At 45.5% G+C, this 24,854-nt stretch overlaps 1 protein-coding gene across 1 annotated transcript in view; it reads left to right on the forward strand.

The window, feature by feature from the left end:
* The window catches only part of LOC122397824 (CD151 antigen-like), an 80,179-nt gene that overhangs the window by 21,437 nt on the left and 33,888 nt on the right, over positions 1-24,854 (forward strand). The window contains exon 2 of the mRNA XM_043397255.1: positions 3,501-3,594. The gene's annotated coding sequence lies outside the window, so the exon portion shown is untranslated. The remainder of the gene's footprint in view (positions 1-3,500; positions 3,595-24,854) is intronic.

A 24,854-nucleotide genomic window follows, 5' to 3' on the forward strand; every position in this document is an offset into this window, starting at 1 on the left:
CTTTCAAGTCGAGCGAATTGGATTCCTTTTGCCTTTGATCCAAAGCACACGGATACTGTCAGCTTTACAACATCGAGGGGGGGGAAATTTCACCGTCTCTGGCGCACCTTTTGTTTTTATTTTCGTGCGCTTTTATCCGCCACGGGGGCCACTTCGTTTCTCCTGTTTGCGTTTGTCCAACAAGCTCGCGTGCGCTCTTTTCTAACGTTCGATCCGAAGTTGCGCGCTACGGAGCCGGGGCAGAGCCTGGACAAAAGGACGTCGTTAGAGGCAAAACGGGAGGGTGTACCTCGAGGAATTTCAATTCGCCGTTCGCTCGAATCGAATCACACGGTTGGGGACACTTGGCGTCGCGACGACCGAACTAAAAAATTCCTTTATCAGCGCGAAACTTGTCCCCCTCTGTGTTTATTGACTCCCGAAGGGTTGCAATTTTATTGCCGTTGCGCTTTTCCTAGAAGCTCGCTTTAATATTGCAAACTCAGGACTCGCGCGAGCGTGTAACGCGACCGAACTGACCCACGAGAGTCGTTTCCTGTTTCCCGTTTCTTCTGCACCGCGAGCCACGCGAAAATTGAGCACGTAGGAGGCTTCGAGGCGTCGCTGGTGTATGAAAACGTGTCTTTGAATAGTATCTGACGCTTGGACGCCTCGCGACACAAATTAATGCCCTTTTGGAGCTTCCATCTTTGAGTTAACTGGATCCAATCGAACCAGAACTTCGACTGTTGTAATTTTAATGCATCTTTGGCCCATCCGACACCTTCTGCTCGATTCTACGATCTTCAGATTTATTTGAGATGAGATCACGATCCGTTTATATCGAGAAATCCGTGAGAAATATAGAAAACGCAATACTTTGGTCGTAAATTCGCGGAACGTATCGAGTCGAGGGAAGAGCGTAAGTTTTCGCGGGGCGTTTACAAGTTGTCGGCCGCATGGAAATCCCAACGGCGGGCGAACCCCATGGAAAAGTTTGCGGTGGCGTGTTTAACGTTCAATCCCCGTTGCAGACGGTTCGCATTAGCGGGCCGTGGCTTATCGCGGTAAATGCCGCGCTCGTAAATCTGATCGCGTTTACACGCCGCGCCCAGCGGCGAGTTTACGCTACTCCGAGCGTCGTTTGTATTACAGCTCGAGGCCTGTTCACGAAACCAGGCGACGATTCGCGATTAAGGATCGCTTATCGTACGCGTTACCATTCCGCGGAGAGACTACCAACGAGCAATGGCCGCCCGCTAGTCTATTTTCGAATCACCCCGTTACGAGCTAAACCCCAACTTGTAGGAGCAGAGTTTATTTGGAATACGCCATTCCCCTTTGCTAATAGAGAAAATAATTAGACGTTATTACTTAAATTAAAAATATTCGAAACGATTTCCATGCGCCACGTATCCATAAAAATGGACCTTCTCGAGACGTAAAAGGAACGTAGCCCCCGGTTTAAGATTGGACATTGTCTAGGATCGTAGGAGTCTGTGGGAATTTCTCGGGGCGATTCCGTTCCGAAGGTTGAAAAATGTTGCTACCTTAAGATGGCGCGATAATTAACCGGTGAGATTTATGGACACTCTTTTGGATAGTTCACGATGGTTTATCGTTATTGCAGTTTCGGGATCGTATTGGCTCCGTTCGTCTTCCCCTTGACTTACAGCGCTGTTTGCCGTTAACTACTTTCCTACTGGGTTCATTGTCTCCGGAGGTCTATCCGTCTTATCGAAGCTCGGTTCGCGTCGTTTGATCTAACAGCGGGAGAGTCGAAAACGTCGTCGTTTAACGGTACCGGGGTGGAACCTTCACGCAACGTCTTTTGCATAGGAATCACCCGTGGAAAGCGTGCGTTCAATTACGCGAGAAGATCCGCGGCGATAACGAGAGTGTGAAGAATAATTTGTTGGAACGAGCGCTCCCGGGATCTGGGCCGGCCGCGTTAAATTCAATCATTCGGAAAACAGGAAAGAAAAGGAAAACACGGACGGCCAGTGTATCGAGTGTAAATCCCGTGCAGATTTCCCCCTCGTTGAAATCTAGTAGCCACGTTTCCAGGTTAATTATTACGGTTAAACCTCGATTATCGGAATACCGATTAACCGAACGTCGATTCGGGTTGGCTGGTAACGTTTGAAAGTCCTGTTTGTTGAACTTTGCCCTTTCATTCTGATCCCCGGGGCACTTGCTCTCATCTACTTTACCCTTTTCCGTTTCTATTTGGCGAATAAGCTCGTTAAATACGTAATTAAATAACGGTGTCCAACCGGAACGGAAAGACACAGGTAATGTTTTCATTTCTTTCGTGCTCGATCACCCCGTGAATATTTATTTTCTGATTATACAAATCATCGAGGAGGGGTTTAAAACTTGTGCTTTCCCAGCTTATTTTAGATCATGCTTAGCATATAATAGCGCAGATAAAGCATAGCTGGCGTAAACGTGGCCCGGGGTCGACACCTTTAAGGCGAATAAAGTTAAATTACGCTTCCGTGGCTTGGGGGGAAAAGTTGCTTATTAGTTCTCGTTAGAAATTTCACGGTAGACACACGTACGGTTCGTGGTGTCTTGTAAATTCGACGTGGAAGAAAATTCTATTACGTAGATCGTTCGATCGCGGAAGAATACGTTCCCGTTTGACGCGGCTGCGTGCTTCGTGTTCATTTGTCGAATAGACCGAACAGCCCGTAATTGCGCGGCCATTCCCTCTGCGTTCGGCGAGAAATAGTGGACAAGGTGGAAAATATGAGGGAAACTGAGGTAACTCGTGCCTCAGGGAACGGAAAAAGAGAACCGCGATCCACGCGCCTACAGGTCGCCCTAAAATCGACGGTCCAAACTCTGGAAACACGTAACGTTGCTAGAAGCAACAACAGATCCATAGTATTCGAGTTACTGTTTTCGAGATTCACCGCTCCGAGAACTCGGATTGTTCGACGGGGGCTTTAATTGCACAGCTGTTGGGTCACTCGAGTCGATCATAAATCAAGGAGGAGGTGATTGCGCCCATCGTGTCGGACCATCGATTTTAGCCGACTCTGTATACATATACAGGATGTTACTTCGTGTTTCTACCTTGTATGCGACTTTGATAAAGTGGATAAGAGAACAATTTCGAAGCCAGAGACGTTGTCGCAATTGAAGGCGAACGGAGGACAATATTTTTATTATTAAATTCAAATATACCTCCGGTGAGAAGACGACGCTGGAGAACTGGAAGTCTCGACGAGCATACGGGTGGAATGCATTTACCGTGCTACTTCGCGTACTTCTTACGCTGTAAATTTAGAGTTATTGCTGTTAATGTTTGCCTACGGATTTACACCTTGTACGTGCATTTGGTAGGCCATTACGTTGCGCCAGCAGGTGTTCCAACGTTCCGCCAACATTTTATTGCTCAATTTTCTTGTATACAAAGAACAAGAATATAAATCTAAAACTGGGATGGACTGGGGGGGACTGCCTCGTTGATGTATCAGAACTGTTCTAATAAATTCTTTCGCGTGTTTCAGGATACACGAGCGGACGATAGCGAGGACCTTCGAAAATTCTAAAGTGGGCATGCGTATCGAAGATCGGTCTCAAGCTGTACACCGATGACGCAGGGTGAGTGTCGCGGGAACAAAAATGGCCTCCCATCGTCGTCGATTTTCATTCACGAACGACTTAAAAATTAGCGTTGGTCGTTTGCGCGGGAAGGTAGAGAGCGAATTGAAAATGGTCGCGCGAAGGTTCGCCGGCGTTACCATAAATGGCGGCGTCCGGCGCGGGCCATCGAGCACGTTTCTCAAACCATTAGGTGAAAGGCCCTCCTCTCGGTGTCTCTTTTGTGCCCTTCTCATCGGCCCGTGTCTCTTTTCTCATTAAGTTGATTGCCCCGATACTTCTCGCGGCGGTAACAAACCTCTCGCGTGTTTCCTGCTTCGTACGCGGAGTGCGTCCTCCCGCGTGGAACATGAAAAATGGCCCAATTAATTACCTCCCCCCACCAACCCCTACCCTCGCCACTATCCGCGCGGACGCCGCGATTATTGTACCGTTAATTGCTTCCGCGACCTCGAGTCGTCGTGTTATTGTAAATTTTAATTGCACTTTCCCGACGAAACGCTTGTTTCCGCCGGGGACGTAAGAGCAAATGGAAGTTATCGCGGCAGAATGCGCGTTCGGAGAACACTCCGGTTACGAAATTAGTTGGAGCACGGAAGCGTCTGCACGGCGCGAGCCATTTTAACGATGCGTTTATAGTCGGCGGCGAAAAGGACCACCGTGCAATTTCGAGGCGAGCATCGAGCTCGAAGATGCCCGCGGAAACTTTCGGAAAATACCGTTTCCGTTCTCTCGATCGTCGGGGAATTTGACGTTTGAATATTCAAACGAGGAACGAATAACGCGACGGAAACGTCGATGCTTTTTACCCCCGCGAACGCGCGGCTAGGTTATTCGGTAATGGAATATAGAAATCCGATGAAAAAGTTCGGTAACTGGAGATTCGTATATTGCGTTTTTATCGACTGTATATTTCAGTAGTCGAACGCGAAGCGTCCGACTATGAACGTTAAATGAAAAATTTTTGCTTCCACCGTTCCTTTTTTCTGTTTTTTTATTCCGGCGAAGTTCTAAACGGCACGATGGTACGTAAATAATTGAAGTCCGCGCCGCCGCGCTGTGTTAAAAATTTTATCCAACGAATCCCGCCGCGCGCGGAGAGAAAGGACTAATGAAAAGTCCCGGACGGTAGGCTTTGATGTTGAAACTATGCGCATAACGCATCGGTGAACCATCGGAAACAGAACCCACGTAATTACGCGAAAAATTCTATTATACTTTCCTCCAACCACGTCGAATTTTTGCTGTTTAACGAAGCTGTACCATTGATAAAAACTCCAGAGTATTCCGTGACTCTTTTTAATTTCCAGATTTACACACTTTTCCGAACACGTTTCTTGACAAATTATTTATTCTATTTCTTTTTTTTTTTTCACGCACGCGAAAGATCGCGCGATGGTTGCAGAGGGGTCGATTGCGTTTCCACGGCCGTCTGGGGTTCATTCGAACGTTTTGAAAAGCCGGGAAATTTGCCGTGCTTCGGGAGATCGTTGTATTGTTTAACGCGAGCGAGAAAAAATACAGTCTGTAAGCAGAGTGTCGTTGCGCAAGAGTGTTTCATCAGTGCCCGGAGATCCTCTATGCTCGTTCCAGCCGTGACTCCCTTTGTTTGCGTTGCAACTGTCTCCTTGAAAAAGCCGTCGCCTTCTTTTTAACCTCAGGCTGAAGAATGTAATAAAACGAAGGAGATTCTTTCTCTTTAAATCGCGCGTTTAAAAATCCTCTTTTACGTTCGTTACGCGAGAAATTGGATTCATGCGGAACAGGGAGAAATAAAAGGATTTCTACTCGTTTATTATACCGGGGAACATGCACCGAGAGATATACAAAGAAATACGGGCACCTCCGTTCCGTCTTTCGAACAGTAAAATACTATATAGTCATCGATTTTTCTATTAACTATTTCCACCTTCGTTGTACATTGTCGATTCTTCGAGAAGAGCTCAGACACTTTCGTAAGAACATTAAAAGAAAAATTGAGTTTTCGAAACGTGTTCGAAGCAGTTTCGATTCCTTCTGGAGGAAATGAAATAGGGGTTGCGCTGCCCGATCGATTTAATCACGCGTCGACGAAGATCGAATTCCAAGCCAAGAAGATTTCTTTCCAACGAGATAACCCCCAAGAACTTCCGGGGCTGGCGGCAAATAGATTTTTCGGCGGTCTTTTTATTTTCGAAACGCGGGATTCTTCCAATCTCGCGCGGCTGATTTTTGCGCGCTTTTCTAAAATTCCATTTATCCGTGGCGGCGCGGAACCGCGCTCATCCAGCTCCACCCCTCTCGGTAATTCGAACTGCAATTTTCGTTTTTCCGTTTTCCCCTCGATGTGTTCGCGGTAGAAACGCGTCTCGATGGGAAATTCCCCTCGGAAAATTCGGTGCTGTCTTCGAATTCACGGTTGCTCCTCAACCTTTCCGTCTCCCCGTTTCTCGAACTCGTATTTAATCCAGTTATTATCGACTGCATAAAGCCGAGAGGCGAAAATATAGAATCGATCCATTGTCCGTGATATATCATGCTTCTGTCTCGCAACCGGAAGCACGCGCCGAACCACTCCGCAGTCGGTTGACGGACAAAGGTGTCGAGACGGAGAATATTCCTCAACGAGTCTTCCCAAGTCCGTTCTTTCGTCGATGCTCCTAGGCAGTTCCATTTCTATCCGAATGGATTCGATTCCAATTTCTCGCACGATGTTCCTCTTTCGATCTACCGTGTGCATTTTGGTTCCATCGACGAAAACGCACGTCGGACGCCCTCGAGGGGGTTTTGAACGGTGCATTACCGGTGGCAGTCGGGGGTAATAAGGGGCGCGAATTCAATAACTTCCGTGGCCGGAGAAGCGTCGCTGCGAAAGAAGAACCAGGAAGGACGTTTGGCGCGAATTCCAACAGTCGTTCGAACCTCGAAGCCCGGCAGATTGGTCCCGGTGGCGTTGGTATATTGGAGCAGCCGGAATTCCGGATCGATATTATCAAAGGGACGTGATAAATGATCGAGGAACACGCTGGAGAAAGGGTGACTGCTAACGGTCCCGGAAAATGGGATATTCTTTTTCACCTGGGAGGACCCTTCCGCTCGACTTCCGCGACGAAATTGAAACGCTGAAAGGAGTCGCGGACTTCTCGGGGCAAAAGGAGAAAAGATGGCGACGGATTAAGTTCGAGAGAACCCACGTTCCAAGTGAATTTTAACAAAATACTTGATATTTCAATGGCGTAGAATATGAAATTACAGTTTTTTGGCTGTTCGAAGTAGAATGCCTCCTTAAATGGAAGCAAATAAATCGGTCGTCGATCTTCTCGAGACGTTTCTCCTCTCAATTTCGCAGCCTCTTCGCGCGGCTCTGGTTTCCAAAACGCCGAAAGGAATTCTCAGAGTAATTAAGCGGCTGACGTCTTTCGCAGCATCTGTTTTCACTTGGCAAATAGAAACAGTTCGTTACCGTCTCTCTATCTTCCTCAAAGTGCGAAACGTGGCACTTATCACCGAAATTATGCTATCAGAAGCGCACTCGACCGAATTGTAAACGTTTTATCAATCTTCTGAAAGTAAAAATAACAATACTTCCTGTTTCCGTGCGAGTGCCCGAAGTAGAGCAGGTGTCGAGGTTCTTTATTGGCTCCTAACTTTTCCACGAAACGAGGAAAAGGATTGGGCGAGGCTGAGTCGTGGAAGAACCGATCTCCAGGGTATCCAAGTCCCCGGAACACCTACCGATCTTCCCTCCCAGACGGTTTTTTCACCCCCTTTCCCGAATATCTCGAGGAAACCGAGGACGTGGAGGAGGAGGAAGTTTCGACCTTTTGTCCCCTCGCGACGCTTTTGTTTAGCACGGCGTAAAGTCGGTCCACTTATCCGTAAACTTTAAATGCCCCCTCATCGTTCCACCCTTTTCCGGGGGATAAATTTCACCGTCCACCCCGCGTGGCTCTTTTCCGCCGCTAGTCTTGACCCGGTTGACGAACCAGGAACACGCGCTGGTCGCGGATAAATTTGCGATAGTAATTCCAAAGCTGTCGGTCCGTGCAATCGAACCAGTCGATCGGCCATCCCGACCCTCTCCAGTCGACTTTGAAACCTGCAAACCGGGTGAGTCGCAATTCGGGGCCCACTTGAAACATTAACCATCCAAATATCTGATTATCACATTAAATAAAAATATTGGCTTCAAGCTAACAATTACAATCTGTGATATCTAATACGAACGACCAGTTAACGAATGAGATTTCGTGATCCTTGACGCGTGTTTATTCGTCAAATATGTACAAACGTGTAGCGTCGATCCCCGAAGATATTAGCAAACACCAACAGGAACGCCGAGTTCATTTAGCGCGGTAAATCAAAGTAGTTGGCCGAAAGAGCGAAAAGCAGAGAATAGTTCGATCCGGAGTTCGTTCATTTCGACGGCAGGTGTCCCGATTCGGGTTCGTTTGTCAACGGTGTTGGCTTAAACTGAGATTGGCTCGTCCGTCAAAGGACCGTCGACGCTCTGTTTATCGTCGATCAGCTTTGAGGCAGTGGATCGTACACGGCAAACGGATTATTCGGCCGCTTTCAAAACGTAACTGTTTGAACTAGCAGTTTGACTCTTTCATTATCGCTCGCGAGATATCTCGTCTAGCGACAATGTTACTCGCGCGACGCAATTTCATTACTCGGTACCGAACGAAATAATTTCCCACGCTAACGTTTCCCCGTTCATCAAATCCTAATTTACGAAGTATCCCTCAAGATCGCTCGGTCGTTGAACTCGTCCTCTCCGTCAACACTGGCTCTCCAATTTTAAAATAATTACAATTATTATTTCGCTATATATCACGAGAAATATTTCGTTTCCCCCAAAAGATCGATATGCGCTCTAAGGCGAAAAGTAGGGTACCTAACCGTGAATTGATCCTCGTTCTAAAAAGGTCGGGCAAAACCGGAGCTGTTTCATCGCTGAAGGCAGACAGGGACAACTCCGTTTCGAGAACACGCGAATAGGATTGAAATAAACCAGAAAGAAGACGGAAGAATAGAAACCATTTCGGGTTGAATGAATATCCACGTGCACCGATGATCTCCTCTCCTGCGGCGTACGAATGAATACGGGAGGTGCAGGAGCTCCGAAGCCGAGGAAGGCCGGGCATTTCGTTCAGAATCGAGGGGATTATTTTCTTACCGTTCATCCCGGCTCGTTGGGATAGAGTCGAACCTTTATTCCTTCGTTTCCAACGAGGTCCGTCTCTCACCGGTGTATTTCTTTTCAAATCGAAGCCCACCGACGCCCCCCGCGATGCGTGGAATTTTCGTTCGAGACCGTCGGTTGTTTCGTCGGAATCACTTTGTTACATTCGATAATAATACAGAGGGTTTTTTTTGAGAAAAGAACGCGTTTAAAGTAACTAAGAAGTTTCATATTTATGTTTTACATATTTCGTAACTGTACAGGAACGTTCTCGCGTCACAAACGAGCCGCCATCGCGCTTGACAGTGGGCATAGTACACTCTGACAACTTCCATTCATCCGTAGATAGATTCCAGCGACCCAGAAACTTGGAACTCGAATTCCATTCCAAAGAGCTCGACTCCGGGCCGCAGGTGTCCAATTTTTCGTGACTTTTTCCACCATGGTTTTTCGACTATGGTTTCCTGGCAGCTGTGCGTCCGTTTAAACCAGCGGCACTTACAATTAGTCGGCTTTTCAGCATGGTCAAGGGACACTGGGATCCAGTCTCCTATTATTAAGTTCTCCTGCCAAGGGTTCTTAACCCTTTCATATAAATACATATAAATTTCTTATAAATACACGAGAATTTCAAAGTTGCACGACGTCGCGAAGGCTCGTGGCATAATTTCCTCGTTCCCCATCAAGTTATTTTCTCGACGTTGCAAGAGCCATCTTCCACGAGGCTCTATCGATTATTCTTCTTTTAACCCTTAAGGAGTTTCCTTTGCTGTGCTCGTAATCTCCATAAATATTAAGTACAACCTGCAGCGCCCGCGGACACGATATTTTCCACCTTTATCAGGTAAAAGCAACCTTGTTGTAGGCTTGTCCCCGTACGGTGCCCGTCGACTTACAGCGAAAACTCCTTACGTCCCTCTACGGTGCCGGTCGACCGTAAAGGGTTAATACCTTGCCTCATAATCCACGGAAGTATCGCTTCTGTGCTCCCTTTATCGCTTTTTATTACCCGCGCGTTCAGAAAGGGCCGATGGAAGGCGAGCTCGACGAGCCACGCTGCCTCCAAGACGGGTAGAGAATCATTTCAATCAATTTATAATAATGCGAGTCGTGGGACTTTAAAAATAAATTTAGACAGAATTCCAGTGATCTTACAAAAATACACAATCGTCTACAATTGTCTAGTAAAAGGTCCAAGTGTCAATAGTCTTTGCAAAAACTCGAAACATCCCCGATACTATTTGGGAGAAAAGTTAAGTGGAAAATCCCGTCGTGGGCCAGCCCGCGACAAAGACGACGGCGACGGTGTAAAAAATGGGCGACGAACTCGGAAAGGTTTCCGGCGCTGGGACCTTTTGTGGGCGTCGAAGACGTTCGAAATTATTATTATCGCGATGACGTCGGTATATTCGACGCTGCTCGAACCGGGAAAGAAGCGCCCGGGAGACGTTTCGCGCTCTTCCTCGTCGACATCGACCATTTACTCCTTTTTGCGACGATTCTCCGGGCTCATCTGTCACGGGGCAACGCGAGGTTTGTCGTTTCTTCTCGCTTCTGCGAGTCGAACAAATTGTACCTGACAGGCGGGACACGGTCGGTGAGTAATGGCCCTCCGTGGGGTGGTTCCACCCCGTTACTGTACTTCGAAAGTCAGCGCGAGATCACTTTTCTGTTTCTGCCGCCTGCTGCGCGCATGGCACGCCTCTTCAATGAATGTACAGTCCGTCGCACAAACGCCCGGTCGCCGTGTATCCGAGCCACGATAAGAACCTTGATTAACGGGGGAGTTCGGGGATGAACCTGTACTAATCCCCGCGTTAATCAAGGTAATAATACCCCGGCCAAATTACCAGCGGTTCCTCTTACACGGTGTATTCCCAGTACTTATAACCCATGCATAGCGTTCCCAACCCCGCCTGTCAACGTGCAACGAACTATCGTGCACGTCAGGGGTTTTCTAACTTTTTAAATAATTTTTTAAATCCACTCGTGCCGGGAATTTTTCCCAAATAGATCAATTCTCGCGAAGATACCGCGTGTAACTTCGTTGCGTGCCGGACTGTACGCAACTCCTGTCACTGCGCGTTTCGTTGCGGCCGTTGTACCGAACCGAGAGTAGAATGGAAATATCTCCATTTGAATACAGACGGGGACGGATTATTTATTTTGTGTCCTAATAGTTGGACCGGGGGGTGGATACCCCCGTTGCACGGCGTAGCGAATGTATGGACGTTGTTTTGATCAGAGTCGACCACGCGTTCCAAACGACGAGCAACGAATTCGTCTGTCACGAATATCCGCGTAAAATCTCCATCGTTGTTTCGCGAACGAAAAAAATCACGGTTAATTATTTTTTAACGAAACGGTGGTTGGGGCGACGGTAATCACGTAATTCCCGCGATCGCTCGAAGAATAACGAACGTTCGGCCAGGAAGAACCGAAAGAAATTGTTGGGGTTCCGGAGCACGTTTGCGGCGATCGGGGGGGTTGAAAACGAAGTGGGCGGAGAAAACCGGGGCCGTAATCCTCGATTACATTGGCAATCGGATTTTCATTCTTTCAGCCCTTGTAATCCGACGTTCGCAGCTGGAATCTTCCGAAAGGAAAGTCGATAGTTAACAAGTTTCCAGGCCCCCCCCGGGGCGGGCTAATTATGCGAGCATTAATTCGCAATTGAAGTTTCCCCGCGTTAAGTCCGCCAAGTGTCAATGATCATCGAGATAGGTTTTACATGCACGGTATTCCGCGCGTCGATTTCCCCTCCCGAGCTGTTTTCTGTAATTGCGTCGTTTCACGTGCAGGGCGCCGGGGCCGCAAAGATTTCGTTAATTAGCGCATAGCGGGATAGGCGAACGCGGTTTAAATTTCGCATTCCAGACCTACCGACGCGTGCCAGCGAATAAAAGAATAACCCCGAAGCGCGCCAATTATATTTTCAAAAAAATATTTCTCAACGCTTTTGTCGCACGTTTTTCAAATAATGGTTTTTGTTTTTTATATTAAAAGAGTTCCCTAACGCTTTAATCTCCCAACGAATTAGATTAAAAGTCCAACGTATCGTCACTTTTCGGAACGCTGTTATCGATACGCGCACATCGGGGCAGAAAGCAATCTATTTATTTTACGGAGAAGCTGAAGGGACCAGTTTTCCATTCCTGCGAAGGGAAAATAACAAAATTGTCGGCGCGCTGTCGCAGCTGCAATATTCGTAGACTGTCTGGGCGATGTTCAAACGAATTTGCACATGCACCGGCGTCCCCGTGTCGTCGAAACGCCGGCGAAAAAAGTTTCGACCCGTTTAATACCGCCTTTTTACGCCCTTAATTCGATAAGTTTCGAGATAATTCGTTCTATCGAGTTTCGCGTTCGCGCAACCGGCCGCGGGAAAATAAACGGTCAAGCGTGGTGTGGGTATTCCAGCTCGTCAAACTTTGTATGCAAAGCCGGAAACCGAGCGCGAATCGTGCAAGCCGGAGCTTTAAGCACGACGAAACGAGCCTGATCCTCTTACCAACACGGCAGAAACGATCGTAAAGATTTTAATTCCTCTTCGTCGATGCCTGAACGTCGATGGTTGACGACAGCACGGTATGGAAATCACGTGCTTCGTATTTAAATGCGACCTGAACCTCCGACCAGTAAAAACAAAATGTCGAACGTCGCCGGAGACCACGGTCGATTGTTACACTTTCATTATTCGTATTTACGGAGACTCGAATTTGCACATTTTCATCTAATTTCATTATCGATGTATTAATTAGCGTTTCAAATTTTGTTTAAAACAAACCTCCATCCAGATTCTATCGTTACGAACGTGTCAATTAATTTTGTGTAAATTATTATACCTAATACATATAGCTTTACACCATTGTGATAATCGACCCCAGTATCGCCTGATTGTCGATTTTAACAGGATCATTGAACCCGCGCAGCATGAATTCGCAATTATTATTCTTTACAAAATTTTGTCATCGAATATTCATGAAATATTCTGTCGTAAAACATTCGGAAAACGCTGGACGAGTTCGCAATTGTGACATTGTTGGAATTAAACGATCCACGGGTCGGCAATAATACGAAGAAATTTGTAACGCGCGTTGTTAATTAAAAAATGAATATCTCGTAACAGCGTGCTGATTACGAATTCATTAAATAATACAGCGAATAAAATTCATGTTCGTTTTCGCAAACATCGAGTGAAACTAGGTCGGGAGCGTATTTGGTAATATTTTTCTCGTTCGATGAATAAACGAAAGTGCTTGTCGTATCACTGTTTATCGGTTTATTCATCAAAATCGGTTTAACGGTATTCGATAAATTATCGATGCTAAAAGTGCACGCGTTTCCGATATAAACGAGCTTCAAATTCGGGCGCATCGGACCATTCGAAACACTTGCTCCCGCGAACGTTAAATCTCGGCAAATATTAATACCGAGATTAAACATTGAGATAGAGAAAACGCGGAGGGAATTCGCGTGTCTCGACGTTCAAATTTCCTTCCGCTTCCCTCGCCCTGGAGAAACGGCGAAGGAACCAAGGAGACGTCGCGTTGACAATGATGGAATGGACAGACGACTGTCGGGCTAGAAAAAAGGAACTAAAACGTTGACGAGCGTGGAAATCGCAAGTTTTCATTTTACGGAGTCCTCCGCGCGACGCGAGACGGGATAAGAAAAAGAAAAATAAAATAAAACGTTGACGAGCCGCGGGGACCGCAAGTTTTCATTTTACGGAGGAAGAAATCTTCTTAGGAGACAGGGGACCCGCGAAAACGCGTTTCTTCGTCGCGCGACGTTTCCGCGCGAACGAAGAAGCTCGTTTTAGTCGGATTGGATCGTTTCAACGTGCAACACATTCGGTCCTGCGCTCTCTTCTTTTCTTCACCCCCTTCGTGTCGCTTTTTTTTTTATCCCACGTCCGACGGCGGAAGGAACGGAGGGACGTGCATGGAATTCGTTGGCGATGACGGCAAAGTAATTGCGACGCGATCGAATGAAATTTGTTCGAAGGTAACTGACGTTGATTAGCGTTCTTTTCGTCGCGCCCCGAACGGAGGTAAAATGTCTTCTTCGCCCCGGCGATTGCCTCCGTTGTCGCCCCTTCACGGTGCAACGATCCCACCCACGGGGAAAGAAATTACTTGTTTCGAGACCCAAACTCGATATCGCAACAGTTTTCAATCCCTTAAACTTAACGTCACTGGCCTCGACACTTTTTAATTTACTCATTTAGGATCCAAATCCAGCAGATAATAGGCCCACTAACGAAGAGTATCGAGACCAAGTGGGAAGACTCGTGATATTCGCGGATATTAAAATTTGTAAATTTGATTCTCTTCCCGCGGAAGATCACCGATGGGCGATCGAAGGGAATTTAAATAGGAAATCGCGACTATGTTCCGTGCAAACAGTAGTAGTAAAGTTTGCTGATTTCCGGAAGGATCCATTGGAGAGCTCGTAGCAGCTCGACTTGGACGCTACGGCGGTATTCAAACTACGGTTCTTAATGGATTCGGCGAACTCCAAGGTTGCTTTCAAGGAGCCATCTCGATGCTGTTTTCTTTGCTCTCGTGTCGTGCCTTCTTTCTTCCGTGGCTCGAAACCATAAAGGCGTTTCGTCCGCTCGATTTCGCAGCGAAGTAATTGCTGGTCGTCGGAAGACGATATCGGGACGCTTTTTGTCGTCGGGCTGCAGTTTTTAAATAATTTCTGCGGGTATGGTAGAAAGATTCCGGTGCAACGGCCCCGCGCATATTTTAGTAGCAAATATTTCGAGAATCGTTGGTTTTCGGGCTCGATTCGATCCAAAGTATATACGTCGATGGTGGTTTCCGACAGCATCGGTACGGATGCTATCGACAGGACGCGTTCGCTGGTCTGGGTTAAATATTTGCGCAACGTGTCATCAGCTTATTGACTCGGCGATGTCAAAAGATCACTTACATGATCGCTCTGGCGGCCTTCTTCGTGGAAACGTGCGTTTCGTAATCGCGTTGAGCTAATAATATCGCGTAATTTTCAGAAACTCAAGATCATTACTGCGAAACGCTACGTCACTTGCGCTACAAACCGAATAGTTCGTAATGTTTAATCGTACAAATAATTACAATACGTGTGCAGGATAATTAGTCTATATCTACATACGAAATGATAAAAACATTTCTGACCACACATTATATTTTCGGTAACGAATTTTTTTCTCGAAAGTGCGTAGACATTCGAGGGTATGTGTATTCACCAAAAATAATTCTAATTGACTCCTGGAACCGAAAATAATTTTTTTCAGAACGATTTAAAATTTTTTTTTTCGCCGAAATTTCAGGGGAATCGTCGTTCATGGTCAGACATTGTATTTTCGGTAAAGAATTTTTTCCTCGTAAGCGCGTAGGATTTCGGGGGTCTGTGTATTCACCAAAAATGGTTGTACTTGACCCCAGGACCTAAAAATAATTTTTTTAGAACGGTTTGAAATTTTTTCATTTTGTCGCAAAATTTATTGAATTTTTTTCTCGAAACTGAGTAGGATTTCGGGGATATGTCTATTGACCAAAAATCATTACAATTGAAACTCGAAAAAGAAAATAATTTTTTCAGAACGATTTAAAATTTTTATTTTCCCCGAAAAATGTGACTACTTTTCGGAGCGTAGAGAAATCGTTATGGGCCACAATTATGATACAGTATCGCATAGACCGAGGCTCTGTTATTCCTATTTGCTCCTATTGTTTAAACTCGAAGCTATAAATTTCTACTCCACGTCGAGATCCATTAGGCAGTTCTTTTCTGCCCCGGTATGTTACCAGTTTTGCGAACAGCGATCCTGTAAGTCGTATCTGTTACCCAGCAAACAACTTTTCCACCCTAATAGTCTTTTATATCGGTTCTGTAAACACTTTCCGAAACTCTATACTCAAACTACCAACGAAGTTGTTATGAATCGTCTTGTTTATGTCTTTTGCACTTTATTATATTACCTCGCGTAACCCAGGGGTCTTCTAATCTCGTCGTTTGTATTTCCCTCGCGTTGTTATATCATATTACCGTAACCAGCGAAACTATTTCCCGCTAAAATAGAATAATCAACGAAGGCTGCCAACTCCGTCTAGTTCAATAACGATTCTAGCTTTCTATAATTTCGTTCGCGGGGCGCGTACCAAACCGCGAATCGTACCGCGTGTATGTTTTTTTTAGCGGAATTTCGCCCAGTTCGTCGAATCACTTATGTGAAATGCATAACGGTGGGAAACGTTGCGTGGGATATTTCGATCGTCGGTGTCCGGTGTCGAGCCGACGAACATCTCTCGAACGTGTAGCTAAATACCGCTCTCGCGTTACTGTTCGCGAACAATTTCCCCGACACGCTCTTTCTGTTTGCCGGAGGTCGTTACGGGAGCAGGTTGTTCCAGCAACATCTGCACAGCCCCGCGATGCAACCTTTCGTGTCCGTTCGCCATAATCTCTTCCCTCAACTTTCCCCGTTTTAACTTCCATCCGCGCCGGAGAAAACGTCGTGGGAGGAAGAGGGATATCCCTCTATTCCCGAAGCAGAGATTGCTCTCGTTGGTCGCGTCGTTCGTCCACGATTTGCCCCGTCGAGATTGCCACGTGCACGCTCCGAGGTTGCCGCAACTTTTAACCCCTGTCACAGTTGACTTATCTCTGACATCCGTCTCGACCCATTTTGCCAGGACGTTACACGTCCACGGAACTATTTTTCCACCGTTCGCGACGGGACAACGCTGCAAAAATCCCACGGAATCGCCCCCTAACAACTTATCCCAATTAACGAATCCGTAAAAATTAATACTCGTACAAAGCTTCGAGGTTCGTCAAATTTTTTAAACTACGATACTTCCACGGTGCATTCTCGTACTCTTAATTTTCTATTCTCGCTATTGGAAAAGGTAGGGCTATGGGACGTACGATTCGAACGAAACGACAATAATTAATGGTAGAATGTACTTTTATTCTATAATACGCAGAAGAATTCCGCCCTAGCGACGAATTCTTATCTTTCTATAATAAACATCATGAGTTTGTAGAACCCATGGCCAAAACTCCAGTCATATACAATCGTCACTGGGGATGATTTTTGTAACAACGTGAGACGGTCAGGATATCCAACACTCGCGGAGAACAGTGGCTCAAAGTGTTCAAATATTAAATCACCCTTTCCGGAATAAAGTTTGCGCGAGCAAAGTACGACTCCGGGCATCTTGCATTGAAATTCCGTGGCATCGTTTTAGGCGTAACAGGCGTTCGCGAGCACGCGATGCGCCGATCAGCGCCCGAAAGGTTAACAGCGCTATTCAGTCGATTATTAAAATGAATCGAGCACGCGACGCGTCCCGAGCAAGCGACCGGGTAATTCTTTTTCGATCGAACCGGTCGTCGCGCGCCGCGAACTTGCAAGTTTCCCGCGCGTAATCGTAAAACGACGGTCATTCAACGAGTATTAACACTAGAAAGACTGAAACTTAGTATATACCTATGTTGCCCAAAAGCAGTCAAAATTACTGCATTGTGAAAGACTAACTGATGTGTAAAGAAATTTGTTTAAAATTAATTTTTAATATTATGTTATAATATTATGAATTTAGGGCGCAGAAATAAAATAAACAACTTGTTAGAACAAGTATCACTGCATAAAGATTCGAATAACAAGTACTACTTTAGCTTATTGAGAAACTGCAATTTATCAATAGGTCTGGGTTAGGTCTGGGTTAGGTCTGGATTAGATCTGAGTTAGGTCTGGGTTAGGTGTGGATTAGATCTGGATTAGATCTGGGTTAGGTCTGGATTAGATCTGGATTAGATCTGGGTTAGGTCTGGATTAGATCTGGATTAGATCTGGGTTAGGTCTGGATTGGATCTGAGTTAGGTCTGGGTTAGGTCTGGATTAGACCTGGATTAGATCTGGGTTAGGTCTGGATTAGATCTGAGTTAGGTCTGGGTTAGGTCTGGATTAGATCTGGATTAGATCTGGGTTAGGTCTGGATTAGATCTGGATTAGATCTGGATTAGATCTGGGTTAGGTCTCATTTACACTGTTGTTGTATTTTGTAATTTCCAAGTGTATGATTTGGTTTGGACTCGAAAAAATGTCGAATGGGACTTGACGAACAATGCTTTTAAGTGTTTTATTTGAAATTTACCTGTTAAAGTAAGTGTTTTATTTACACTGTTGTTGTATTTTGTAATTTCCAAGTGTATGATATCTGTTTGGTTTGGACTTGAAAGAATGTCGAGTGAGACTTGACGAAGGTGCTCCTGAGATCAAAATTGATGTCGAATCACACTCGACATAGGAGTGCAAAGGGTTAAGATAATTTGGATTATTAACTAATCCAGACCTAACCCAGACCTAACCCAGACCTAAACCAGACCTAACCCAGATCTAATTCAGATCTAATCCAGACCTAACCCAGAGCTAACTCAGATCTAATCCAGACCTAACCCAGAGCTAACTCATATCTAATCCAGACCTAACCCAGAGCTAACTCAGATCTAATCCAGACCTAACCCAGAGCTAACTCAGATCTAATCCAGACCTAACCCAGACCTAACTCAGAGCTAACTCAGATCTAATCCAGACCTAACCCAGACCTAACCCAGATCTAGGGTCTGGGTTAGGTCTGGGTTAGGTACGCCCAAATCGACAATTTATCATGTACTTGTATGTTATCATGTGTTGGTAATCGAAAAAAAATGAAAACTGTTATTTCAATACAGAGTCGAACTGGTCATTTACTCAATTCAATAATAAGAGTCATTTGATTATTTAAAATTTCCCAAGCAGTCAAAATGACTGCTTTTGGGCGATGTAGGTATAACACATATATATATACCGGAAATGAAGGAGGGGGGAGGTAACTACAATTATTAATAAACGCATTTATATGTTGTGCAAAAAGTCACAAAATTCTAAGAAATTGTGTCATTATATACATAATTGTTTTTCTAATTGAAATTAAAAAGCAGTCAAAATGACTTCCTTGGGCAATCTAGGGTTAATAGCGCTCGTGACGTTTTAATTAAATCAATGTTTGCCGCGTGCCGCGATTCGAACTTGTACCGCGATATTATCAAACTCGAAACTCTCCACGAGCGGATAGTATTCGACGTATGTCGCTCCGATCTATTTGCATCGCGGTAATTAATCGACGCGCAACTGGCCTCTAACTGTAACATCGACTCGTGTAAAATTTCCACCCCGGTTTAAAAATAATTTTAGCCGTTTTATTAAAAATTGCATTACTTTTGTTCCACGGAGGAGTCCAGCTTCCATAAGTACGTAAAATATAAAATAGGATTGCTCGGTGGAAATACGAATATTATAGTACGACACAAGTCGAAGATCGTTCGTGCAGTATGTATTCGTTAAGAGCTCTGGCCGCCATTTTTTATTCATTTGGGCATCCAGACGCGCAGCAACGCCGGATACTGGTACGAATGGAAATTCACGAGGCTTTTCCAGCGGGTATGAGACCCGTGAAATTTAATAATCATAAGCTTGCCGAATTTAAAACGCGTTGCGCTTGGACTATACCGAGTTGTTTGTGTTTCTCCGGTCCTACTCGAGGAGCTTAATGAGACAAGAGAGCCTGGTCCGACGTTAAGCTACTTCCCGCGTCGAACGGATGATCGATCAACCCGCGGCCACCGTCATCCATCCTTTTTAATTGGAGAAAACATTTTCATAATCGATCCATTAAACGCGCGCGAGACAGAAGGAAAGGTCGCTCGACTCCTCGGGTCCGGTTTTACGTTTAATCAAGATATACATACCTGGCTGCTGATCGCCGAGGGCGAGTCTTTCCCGTGTCATCGGAATTTTTCTTCTACGCCCACGCACGGTAGCGATGGGAACGACCAAAAAATCAAATCTCACGGATAGTTTAGCCCCATCGATACTTGGAAAACAATAGTAGAGATCAAACTAATTTTTAAGTTTAGGCAAATTGGTAACAGACGAGGATAAAAAGCTCGTTTAATTTTTAATTCAATGGCAATTTACTTTGAATTTTCTGTCTGGTGGGTCCATTTTCCAGGAAGCTTCTGCCGTAAATTAGCCTCGAGACGAAATATCCGGGTTTCTTTCGTCTCGAGACGATCGTCGGCGTGGAAATAGATTCAATTTCTGGATAGGATATTGGATGAACACCGTGAATCGAGTTTCAGCGAGCCGTGCGATCCAAACAGTCGAATCGTCGTCGTGTACACGCTGTACATAATATTTGTCGTCGCTGTTGGGGGTTCGGGGGTTGGAGCCGAAAAAAGAGGAACCGCGCGATTTGTTCGCCGATTCGCGGAACAGCTGTGTTCCCTCGTCGACCAAATTTATCGCTGGTTCGCGGATCGATGTTGGTTCAAACCGATCACGGATGAGTAAATTTCAAACGATCGATCAGGCTTCGATCAAGATCGCAGTTGGAATCGTTAAACTCGGGACCTGGATGCGAAACGTCTGGATAAATCGTGTATCGAAACAGTGGAAGGCGCGTAATAACGGGAAGGATCGACGTTTGAGAAACCACGAAAAGCTCGTAAATCCTTCTTCGCGTCGATGCTTCTCTGCTTTCCCCCCGGTGAATTGGTTTTGCATCGGGGGGAAGTTAGGCCCTTTATCGTACACGGTAGCAATCGCGTTCGGTTTCGCGGAATCGAAAGAGCGCGACTTTTTATCGGATCGAGAACGGAAAACCGGTCTGGCCCCCCCCCCGTGGATGTAAAATACAATTTTACTAGGCGATAAAAGAGATACGAAATAGGGGCGGATAGCCCCGCGGGCTTTATCGACTTTTGTTTCATCGAGTCCGTTGCCGCGAGCTTAGTTCGCGGCCCGTTCGAAGCAATTATCGGCGCACGAAAAAATCTACGGGGGGCTCGGAAAAAATATTGGACCCCGTTGTCCTCGTTGTTTCCACCAAAAACAAAGACCGCGGCGGGGAATACCAGCGGCCTCGTTCCATTAGCGAAATGCGGAACGTTTTCAGTGGCTTTTAGAAATTCGCCGAAACGATAAAAAAAACACAGTCGTTACCGTCGGACCGAATATCGAAAAGTTAATTTATTTTGTTAGTTCGACTGCGCGTTCTCCCGTTCTCTATATCTGCCATTGGACGAGAGTTCTCTCGTTGTAGTAAAATTTTAGCAACGTCAAAGAATAAACGAGGAATAGTTATCTATTATAAAATAAGGTATAAAATTCTAGAAGAAGATTTTACTCTTGGACGTAAGGATTTTCTGTCGAGATCTAAGCTTGCTTTCTATGGATCGAAGGGAGCCCGGATTTGAGTCGTCGATCTATCCGGATGAAGAGGTTCGAGAAGATGGCGAACCGCCGTGGATCTTTACGATCGGACAACGTGCACGTAACAACCCCGAGGCCCACTATCCTCGTATTTCGGGGCAAAAGTGACATAAAGACGAAACGAGTGTCCTTTACGATCGCTAAAAACGGAGCCCGCGTTATTTTTCAGACGGTTGGACGGGGCACGAGGTAGTAACGCGATAAATAACGGGTCGTAACGTTCTTATACCTATGGACAACGACGCGTACATTCGGCCATGCTACTTTATTCCGGGGCACGCGGGTTTATAAACGTTAATTACGTTCCCCCCTTGCGCGGCTGCTTGCTTAGCGCAGCAGGAAGCGACGCTAAACAAGAGTTCCCGACGCCACTTTCACACGATTCTTCGGTCGAGGTGAAAAGAAGCGTCGTGTCATCGCGAACCGAGAGAAAAATGAATTTTTACCGCGAGTGAAAAATGGAGTTTCTTAATCCCGCGCGGCCGGAACACCCCCGAACGCCATTAAAGCAACCGATTTTAATTAATATTCAGACCCCATGGTGCCCCTTACGTTCTTCTATTATGGAAATCGGGCTGTAACTCTTATTTTCTTTCGTAACTGCACACGCGCATTCTTTGAATTGTAACCGCGTTTCTTTTTCACCGGTCTTAACGATGGAATTATTCGCTAACGCCCAGTTCTCCGCGTGTCTCGTCGACTATCAACATCAGAACATAAACCTACGGGCGCGTAGTAATGAAACTAAACGAGCGTTCTTTGTTCTCCGTTGAGAAATATACAGGGTGACCCAGCGAAATAAAGCGGAAAGTATCGAATCTTGAATCACACTACTGTATTTTGAATCGTTAATGAGAGACACTCTGTATGTTTGGTTTTGTACGTCGATGGAATCAGATTTGCAAACGTTCATGGGGGTAATAGAAAATGGCTGAAAATTCGAACCGGAGCCCGATGGCCGAGAGAAAGGGAGATTGCCAGGCTCCGCGATAGCGGTTGATGGATTCCGCTTATTCCCTCACAGCTGCATTATCCAATTTTCTACGGTGCAACGCGGTGCAATTGCACGCAGAGGCGGATGGCGTGGGCCGACGTACTCGTTCGTCGGCCGGTTCCCGCGTTGCAGTTTTTCGTCCGTGGCACTGCACGCTGGCTCCAGCTGGTGCAACCTGCGCTAAAATCACCCTCCGAGTAAATAGAGAGTCTCGATAAAAATTGATACCTCGATCTGGTCCCTTCTAGGTTGCATCCCCCCCAGCGTTGCAAAAAATTTTATTCCAATTATAGGTTCATTCGACTCTCAAAGATCAAATGAATTTTTGAACGTCGAAAGTTTCGACCCTCTTTTTAAAATTACCTCTTTACCAGAATCTAGATTTCCGTCTATACGAGCCAAAGGAATTTTCGTCGATTCAACGATTTACTGGTTCGTAGATCGCTTAAAATCCATCAATCTACCCTTCCCTCGAGATTTTTATCTCCTGGATCGATCGCTTTTATCGACGAGCGCGATATCAAACCCATTGCCGCGCACCAGATTAAAAATGACAGAAGTACCGGGGAGGGGGGGGGGGTTCAATTTTTCTATCGTTTCCGGCGAAAGAATTTCCGTTTGTCGATTTAACGCTTTTCCAATCGCGTAAAATCGGCCAATCTGCCTGCCCCGTTCGCCGCCACTATTTCACCTTTATCGGGGAAATTTCACGGGTCGAAGTTCGCGGAATAAAGGGAGAAAAGAAAGTTTAGATTACGGTACCGTCTTAAATCGAGCGTACGAGCGTACGGCCCCCTTTATGTTCCCGATACGTGACTCCGTACTCCGCGTTCCTCGAGACGTGCACGTGTTAACGTCAAAGTAAGTGATTCGCCGTGGTCCTACAGTCCATTCGAAATTCGTTTCCCTCCAATTTAAAAGCTTCGTCGACTGTCGTGGGAATTTGACCGGAATAAAACTCCGGGGATCCAAGATAGAGCCAGCAAGTAAATTTATCCTAAGTTCTTCGAAAAAGCTTCATAATATTTGCACGAGTAGTTTTCTAATTTCTACATATTAGGTCGAGTCGTAAGTAGCTTCCGTTTTTTTATCAGACATTTATTTTGCTCTCATTAAATAACAAAATTATATTAATTTATTATGTATTCACCACTATTCTATATAACCTTCGCCCATCTTCCTGGCAGTTTATCAATTCCTTCCTTGTAAAATGTGGTTGGTTTGGACTGGAAGAAGTTTTCGACTTGCTCTTCAGAATTGAAGGTTTTTCCATTGAAAAAGTTTTGCAAGGAACAGAAAAGGTGGTGGTCTGTCGGGGCAAGATCCGGGGAGTAAGGTGGACGTGGTAAAACAGACCATCCAAGCTCAAGAATTTTTTCTTAAGTCACCCTTGCTGTATGTGGTCGCGCATTGTCGTGTAAAAGAATGACGTTTTTGGGATTGGCGAGTGCAGGGTGCCTTTCATAGAGTTTCTCTTGCACTCTTTGCAACTGCTGAACGTATTTATCCGCAGTAATCGTTAAATTTGACTTCAACAACTCGTGGTGAATTATTCCTTGACAATCCCACTATACACGCAATAAAATCTTTTTGCCATGGATGTTTGCTTTTGGATCTGGTAGGGGTGGTTGATCCTTATCAAGCCACTGCCTTTTGCGGACTATATTGTCATAAGTAACCCATTTTTCATCGCCTGTTACAATCCTGTTTAAAAAAAGCTCAATTTTTACCTGTGAGAGCAGACTTGTGGCGATCGACACGCGATCTTCTTTATTCCGTTCACTGAAATTGTGAGGTACCCATACTCCTAATTTGGTGACTTTCCCTAATTTCTCCAGGTGGCGGTTAACAGTTGATTGTGATGTACTCGACCTTTCTGCTATACCTCTTGTTGATTGACGTGGATTTTGCTCCAATATTGCCTTTAAAAGGTTTCGTCAAAGTCGGAATTCGTCTTTTAAGGTCGTATCCCCAGAACGGAATTTTATAAACCAATTTCTAACTGCCCGATCAGTTATTAATCCTTCACCATATACACTGCATATTTTTTCAGCTGTCGCCTGTTTAATATGTACTTTTTGGCTCTCCATTTCAGAGGTTAAAAAAACCAGTTTAACGTAACGTGTATCTCACAAAACAGTTGACAAAAGACTAACTGAAGCCTCGTCTATATAGTGAAAAGAAAAACTTGTTGTCACGATAGCTCATAGCGGGTAGATACGAACGATAGATTCTACTTAGCTGCATCGGAAGTTGCTTATTACTCGACCTAATAACAATTTGACCAAGTCCCGAGAATAACCCAGAATGTATCGAATTGCAAATTGCTAAAAAAATGATACAAGACGATGTATCGTAGAACGATGGGACGATCTCGTGGGCGATCGGCGGAGGGCTGCTGACCTAGAGTCAACTCGGGGGCGTTTGCACCTTGAAATTGGACGTTTGGCGAATGTGAAACCTGTCGCAGGAACCGGCCAATAAAAGGAGACCGGGGTCTCTGAGTGGTCGGCAAGGTTAATGCGATTGGATGATTGGCTCGATTAGCAAATTGGCTGTCGACGTGTAGGACATTGGGATAAATGAGGATATGTCTATGCTGGGAACATGGCACCGCGGCAAATTGATGGGAAGGGATCGAACGACAGCCCCCGATGTCGTCGCTGATATATTATGAGACATGGTTTTCGATGGGAGGGCTTACGTGCGCGTGTCAGGTTTACGATTAACGTGGCCCATCCAGAGTTATGGCTGGCTTATCTAAAAAAAAAAAAAGAAGAAAAATG

This window comes from Colletes gigas, unplaced genomic scaffold, assembly GCF_013123115.1.
Source record: "Colletes gigas isolate AHSC1104 unplaced genomic scaffold, ASM1312311v1 Colletes_gigas_Sc00010, whole genome shotgun sequence".
NCBI lineage: Eukaryota > Metazoa > Arthropoda > Insecta > Hymenoptera > Colletidae > Colletes > Colletes gigas.